The following is a 7,868-nucleotide window of genomic DNA, read 5'->3' as shown; positions in this document are numbered from 1 at the left end:
GTTCATATTTTCTGTTTGTGGTTCTAATAGTACTGGCTTATTTGCATCACAAGCTTTTATTTCACGAATGGTCGTCAGTCCACCAAGTTATAATGAAGTGCCGTACACTGGGTCGCGTGCGTTTAGTTGTGAACATGTAATTGACTCCCTTCCACAATCTAAACTCTAAAGTCTAAACATTTTAACCAAATCCGCAGAGCAACCAACTATCTAAAATCGTGGCTGTACATAATTTTGACCCGATTTTTGAAAAAAACCTAAGGCTATAGCCTTTCCGTTTTTTCGAATTTTGGGGGTCAAAAAATCGAAGAAAAATCCGTTTTTCGGTGGGTTTTCGTGGGAATATTCCAGTTTCAAACCGGTTATGACCGGTTTCTGCCTCCTACCGAACCTCCAAACCGGTTTGAACCGGTTTATAAAATCGAAAATTTTGACCCGATTTTTGAAAAAAACCTAAGGCTATAGTCTTTCCGTTTTTTCGAATTTTGGGGGTCAAAAAATCGAAGAAAAATCCGGTTTTCGGTGGGTTTTCGTGGGAATATTCCAGTTTCAAACCGGTTATGACCGGTTTCTGCCTCCTACCGAACCTCCAAACCGGTTTTTAAAATCAAAAATTTTGACCCGATTTTTGAAAAAAACCTAAGGCTATAGCCTTTCCGTTTTTTCGAATTTTGGGGGTCAAAAAATCGAAGAAAAATCCGTTTTTCGGTGGGTTTTCGTGGGAATATTCCAGTTTCAAACCGGTTATGACCGGTTTCTGCCTCCTACCGAACCTCCAAACCGGTTTGAACCGGTTTATAAAATCGAAAATTTTGACCCGATTTTTGAAAAAAACCTAAGGCTATAGCCTTTCCGTTTTTTCGAATTTTGGGGGCCAAAAAATCGAAGAAAAATCCGGTTTCGGTGGGTTTTCGTGGGAATATTCCAGTTTCAAACCGGTTATGACCGGTTTCTGTTTCCTACCGAACCTCCAAACCGGTTTGAACCGGTTTATAAAATCAAAAGTTTTGACCCGATTTTTGAAAAAAACCTAAGGCTATAGCCTTTCCGTTTTTTCGAATTTTGGGAGCCAAAAAATCGAAGAAAAATCCGTTTTTCGGTGGGTTTTCGTGGGAATATTCCAGTTTCAAACCGGTTATGACCGGTTTCTGCCTCCTACCGAACCTCCAAACCGGTTCAAACCGGTTTATCAAATCGAAAGTTTTGACCCGATTTTTGAAAAAAACCCTAAGGCTACAGCCTTTCCGTTTTTTCGATTTTTGGGGGTCAAAAAATCGAAGAAAAATCCGTTTTTCGGTGGGTTTTCGTGGGAATATTCCAGTTTCAAACCGGTTATGACCGGTTTCTGCCTCCTATCGAACCTCCAAACCGGTTTAAACCGGTTTATGAAATCAAAAATTTTGACCCGATTTTTGAAAAAAACCCTAAGGCTACAGCCTTTCCGTTTTTTCGATTTTTGGGGGTCAAAAAATCGAAGAAAAATCCGTTTTTCGGTGGGTTTTCGTGGGAATATTCCAGTTTCAAACCGGTTATGACCGGTTTCTGCCTCCTACCGAACCTCCAAACCGGTTTGAACCGGTTTATAAAATCGAAAATTTTGACCCGATTTTTGAAAAAAACCTAAGGCTATAGCCTTTCCGTTTTTTCGAATTTTGGGGGCCAAAAAATCGAAGAAAAATCCGGTTTTCGGTGGGTTTTCGTGGGAATATTCCAGTTTTAAACCGGTTATGACCGGTTTCTGCCTCCTACCGAACCTCCAAACCGGTTTTTAAAATCAAAAATTTTGACCCGATTTTTGAAAAAAACCTAAGGCTATAGCCTTTCCGTTTTTTCGAATTTTGGGGGTCAAAAAATCGAAGAAAAATCCGTTTTTCGGTGGGTTTTCGTGGGAATATTCCAGTTTCAAACCGGTTATGACCGGTTTCTGCCTCCTACCGAACCTCCAAACCGGTTTGAACCGGTTTATAAAATCGAAAATTTTGACCCGATTTTTGAAAAAAACCTAAGGCTACAGCCTTTCCGTTTTTTCGAATTTTGGGGGCCAAAAAATCGAAGAAAAATCCGGTTTTCGGTGGGTTTTCGTGGGAATATTCCAGTTTCAAACCGGTTATGACCGGTTTCTGTTTCCTACCGAACCTCCAAACCGGTTTGAACCGGTTTATAAAATCGAAAGTTTTGACCCGATTTTTGAAAAAAACCTAAGGCTATAGCCTTTCCGTTTTTTCGAATTTTGGGAGCCAAAAAATCGAAGAAAAATCCGGTTTTCGGTGGGTTTTCGTGGGAATATTCCAGTTTTAAACCGGTTATGACCGGTTTCTGCCTCCTGCCGAACCTCCAAACCGGTTTTTAAAATCAAAAATTTTGACCCGATTTTTGAAAAAAACCTAAGGCTATAGCCTTTCCGTTTTTTCGAATTTTAGGGGTCAAAAATTCGAAGAAAAATCCGGTTTTCGGTGGGTTTTCGTGGGAATATTCCAGTTTCAAACCGGTTATGACCGGTTTCTGCCTCCTATCGAACCTCCAAACCGGTTCAAACGTGTTTATGAAATCAAAAATTTTGACCCGATTTTTGAAAAAAACCCTAAGGCTACAGCCTTTCCGTTTTTTCGATTTTTGGGGGTCAAAAAATCGAAGAAAAATCCGTTTTTCGGTGGGTTTTCGTGGGAATATTCCAGTTTCAAACCGGTTATGACCGGTTTCTGTTTCCTACCGAACCTCCAAACCGGTTTGAACCGGTTTATAAAATCGAAAGTTTTGACCCGATTTTTGAAAAAAACCTAAGGCTATAGCCTTTCCGTGTTTTCGAATTTTGGGAGCCAAAAAATCGAAGAAAAATCCGTTTTTCGGTGGGTTTTCGTGGGAATATTCCAGTTTCAAACCGGTTATGACCGGTTTCTGCCTCCTACCGAACCTCCAAACCGGTTTAAACCGGTTTATCAAATCGAAAGTTTTGACCCGATTTTTGAAAAAACCTAAGGCTATAGCCTTTCCGTTTTTTCGAATTTTGGGGGTCAAAAAATCGAAGAAAAATCCGTTTTTCGGTGGGTTTTCGTGGGAATATTCCAGTTTCAAACCGGTTATGACCGGTTTCTGCCTCCTACCGAACCTCCAAACCGGTTTGAACCGGTTTATAAAATCGAAAATTTTGACCCGATTTTTGAAAAAAACCTAAGGCTATAGCCTTTCCGTTTTTTCGAATTTTGGGGGCCAAAAAATCGAAGAAAAATCCGGTTTTCGGTGGGTTTTCGTGGGAATATTCCAGTTTTAAACCGGTTATGACCGGTTTCTGCCTCCTACCGAACCTCCAAACCGGTTTTTAAAATCAAAAATTTTGACCCGATTTTTGAAAAAAACCTAAGGCTATAGCCTTTCCGTTTTTTCGAATTTTGGGGGCCAAAAAATCGAAGAAAAATCCGGTTTCGGTGGGTTTTCGTGGGAATATTCCAGTTTCAAACCGGTTATGACCGGTTTCTGTTTCCTACCGAACCTCCAAACCGGTTTGAACCGGTTTATAAAATCGAAAGTTTTGACCCGATTTTTGAAAAAAACCTAAGGCTATAGCCTTTCCGTTTTTTCGAATTTTGGGAGCCAAAAAATCGAAGAAAAATCCGTTTTTCGGTGGGTTTTCGTGGGAATATTCCAGTTTCAAACCGGTTATGACCGGTTTCTGCCTCCTACCGAACCTCCAAACCGGTTCAAACCGGTTTATAAAATCGAAAGTTTTGACCCGATTTTTGAAAAAAACCCTAAGGCTATAGCCTTTCCGTTTTTTCGAATTTTAGGGGTCAAAAAATCGAAGAAAAATCCGTTTTTCGGTGGGTTTTCGTGGGAATATTCCAGTTTCAAACCGGTTATGACCGGTTTCTGCCTCCTATCGAACCTCCAAACCGGTTTAAACCGGTTTATGAAATCAAAAATTTTGACCCGATTTTTGAAAAAAACCCTAAGGCTACAGCCTTTCCGTTTTTTCGATTTTTGGGGGTCAAAAAATCGAAGAAAAATCCGTTTTTCGGTGGGTTTTCGTGGGAATATTCCAGTTTCAAACCGGTTATGACCGGTTTCTGCCTCCTACCGAACCTCCAAACCGGTTTGAACCGGTTTATAAAATCGAAAATTTTGACCCGATTTTTGAAAAAAACCTAAGGCTATAGCCTTTCCGTTTTTTCGAATTTTGGGGGCCAAAAAATCGAAGAAAAATCCGGTTTTCGGTGGGTTTTCGTGGGAATATTCCAGTTTTAAACCGGTTATGACCGGTTTCTGCCTCCTACCGAACCTCCAAACCGGTTTTTAAAATCAAAAATTTTGACCCGATTTTTGAAAAAAACCTAAGGCTATAGCCTTTCCGTTTTTTCGAATTTTGGGGGTCAAAAAATCGAAGAAAAATCCGTTTTTCGGTGGGTTTTCGTGGGAATATTCCAGTTTCAAACCGGTTATGACCGGTTTCTGCCTCCTACCGAACCTCCAAACCGGTTTGAACCGGTTTATAAAATCGAAAATTTTGACCCGATTTTTGAAAAAAACCTAAGGCTATAGCCTTTCCGTTTTTTCGAATTTTGGGGGCCAAAAAATCGAAGAAAAATCCGGTTTTCGGTGGGTTTTCGTGGGAATATTCCAGTTTCAAACCGGTTATGACCGGTTTCTGTTTCCTACCGAACCTCCAAACCGGTTTGAACCGGTTTATAAAATCGAAAGTTTTGACCCGATTTTTGAAAAAAACCTAAGGCTATAGCCTTTCCGTTTTTTCGAATTTTGGGAGCCAAAAAATCGAAGAAAAATCCGGTTTTCGGTGGGTTTCCGTGGGAATATTCCAGTTTTAAACCGGTTATGACCGGTTTCTGCCTCCTGCCGAACCTCCAAACCGGTTTTTAAAATCAAAAATTTTGATCCGATTTTTGAAAAAAACCTAAGGCTATAGCCTTTCCGTTTTTTCGAATTTTAGGGGTCAAAAATTCGAAGAAAAATCCGGTTTTCGGTGGGTTTTCGTGGGAATATTCCAGTTTCAAACCGGTTATGACCGGTTTCTGCCTCCTATCGAACCTCCAAACCGGTTCAAACGTGTTTATGAAATCAAAAATTTTGACCCGATTTTTGAAAAAAACCCTAAGGCTACAGCCTTTCCGTTTTTTCGATTTTTGGGGGTCAAAAAATCGAAGAAAAATCCGTTTTTCGGTGGGTTTTCGTGGGAATATTCCAGTTTCAAACCGGTTATGACCGGTTTCTGTTTCCTACCGAACCTCCAAACCGGTTTGAACCGGTTTATAAAATCGAAAGTTTTGACCCGATTTTTGAAAAAAACCTAAGGCTATAGCCTTTCCGTGTTTTCGAATTTTGGGAGCCAAAAAATCGAAGAAAAATCCGTTTTTCGGTGGGTTTTCGTGGGAATATTCCAGTTTCAAACCGGTTATGACCGGTTTCTGCCTCCTACCGAACCTCCAAACCGGTTTAAACCGGTTTATCAAATCGAAAGTTTTGACCCGATTTTTGAAAAAACCTAAGGCTATAGCCTTTCCGTTTTTTCGAATTTTGGGGGTCAAAAAATCGAAGAAAAATCCGTTTTTCGGTGGGTTTTCGTGGGAATATTCCAGTTTCAAACCGGTTATGACCGGTTTCTGCCTCCTACCGAACCTCCAAACCGGTTTGAACCGGTTTATAAAATCGAAAATTTTGACCCGATTTTTGAAAAAAACCTAAGGCTATAGCCTTTCCGTTTTTTCGAATTTTGGGGGCCAAAAAATCGAAGAAAAATCCGGTTTTCGGTGGGTTTTCGTGGGAATATTCCAGTTTTAAACCGGTTATGACCGGTTTCTGCCTCCTACCGAACCTCCAAACCGGTTTTTAAAATCAAAAATTTTGACCCGATTTTTGAAAAAAACCTAAGGCTATAGCCTTTCCGTTTTTTCGAATTTTGGGGGCCAAAAAATCGAAGAAAAATCCGGTTTCGGTGGGTTTTCGTGGGAATATTCCAGTTTCAAACCGGTTATGACCGGTTTCTGTTTCCTACCGAACCTCCAAACCGGTTTGAACCGGTTTATAAAATCGAAAGTTTTGACCCGATTTTTGAAAAAAACCTAAGGCTATAGCCTTTCCGTTTTTTCGAATTTTGGGAGCCAAAAAATCGAAGAAAAATCCGTTTTTCGGTGGGTTTTCGTGGGAATATTCCAGTTTCAAACCGGTTATGACCGGTTTCTGCCTCCTACCGAACCTCCAAACCGGTTCAAACCGGTTTATAAAATCGAAAGTTTTGACCCGATTTTTGAAAAAAACCCTAAGGCTACAGCCTTTCCGTTTTTTCGATTTTTGGGGGTCAAAAAATCGAAGAAAAATCCGTTTTTCGGTGGGTTTTCGTGGGAATATTCCAGTTTCAAACCGGTTATGACCGGTTTCTGCCTCCTATCGAACCTCCAAACCGGTTTAAACCGGTTTATGAAATCAAAAATTTTGACCCGATTTTTGAAAAAAAACCTAAGGCTACAGCCTTTCCGTTTTTTCGATTTTTGGGGGTCAAAAAATCGAAGAAAAATCCGTTTTTCGGTGGGTTTTCGTGGGAATATTCCAGTTTCAAACCGGTTATGACCGGTTTCTGCCTCCTACCGAACCTCCAAACCGGTTTGAACCGGTTTATAAAATCGAAAATTTTGACCCGATTTTTGAAAAAAACCTAAGGCTATAGCCTTTCCGTTTTTTCGAATTTTGGGGGCCAAAAAATCGAAGAAAAATCCGGTTTTCGGTGGGTTTTCGTGGGAATATTCCAGTTTTAAACCGGTTATGACCGGTTTCTGCCTCCTACCGAACCTCCAAACCGGTTTTTAAAATCAAAAATTTTGACCCGATTTTTGAAAAAAACCTAAGGCTATAGCCTTTCCGTTTTTTCGAATTTTGGGGGTCAAAAAATCGAAGAAAAATCCGTTTTTCGGTGGGTTTTCGTGGGAATATTCCAGTTTCAAACCGGTTATGACCGGTTTCTGCCTCCTACCGAACCTCCAAACCGGTTTGAACCGGTTTATAAAATCGAAAATTTTGACCCGATTTTTGAAAAAAACCTAAGGCTATAGCCTTTCCGTTTTTTCGAATTTTGGGGGCCAAAAAATCGAAGAAAAATCCGGTTTTCGGTGGGTTTTCGTGGGAATATTCCAGTTTCAAACCGGTTATGACCGGTTTCTGTTTCCTACCGAACCTCCAAACCGGTTTGAACCGGTTTATAAAATCGAAAGTTTTGACCCGATTTTTGAAAAAAACCTAAGGCTATAGCCTTTCCGTTTTTTCGAATTTTGGGAGCCAAAAAATCGAAGAAAAATCCGGTTTTCGGTGGGTTTTCGTGGGAATATTCCAGTTTTAAACCGGTTATGACCGGTTTCTGCCTCCTGCCGAACCTCCAAACCGGTTTTTAAAATCAAAAATTTTGACCCGATTTTTGAAAAAAACCTAAGGCTATAGCCTTTCCGTTTTTTCGAATTTTAGGGGTCAAAAATTCGAAGAAAAATCCGGTTTTCGGTGGGTTTTCGTGGGAATATTCCAGTTTCAAACCGGTTATGACCGGTTTCTGCCTCCTATCGAACCTCCAAACCGGTTCAAACGTGTTTATGAAATCAAAAATTTTGACCCGATTTTTGAAAAAAACCCTAAGGCTACAGCCTTTCCGTTTTTTCGATTTTTGGGGGTCAAAAAATCGAAGAAAAATCCGTTTTTCGGTGGGTTTTCGTGGGAATATTCCAGTTTCAAACCGGTTATGACCGGTTTCTGTTTCCTACCGAACCTCCAAACCGGTTTGAACCGGTTTATAAAATCGAAAGTTTTGACCCGATTTTTGAAAAAAACCTAAGGCTATAGCCTTTCCGTGTTTTCGAATTTTGGGAGCCAAAAAATCGAAG

Source organism: Phallusia mammillata, chromosome 7 (genome assembly GCF_965637545.1).
Source record: "Phallusia mammillata chromosome 7, kaPhaMamm4.hap1.1, whole genome shotgun sequence".
NCBI lineage: Eukaryota > Metazoa > Chordata > Ascidiacea > Phlebobranchia > Ascidiidae > Phallusia > Phallusia mammillata.
The sequence above is the reverse complement of the archived record's forward strand: the minus strand, read 5'-3'. Positions refer to the sequence as shown.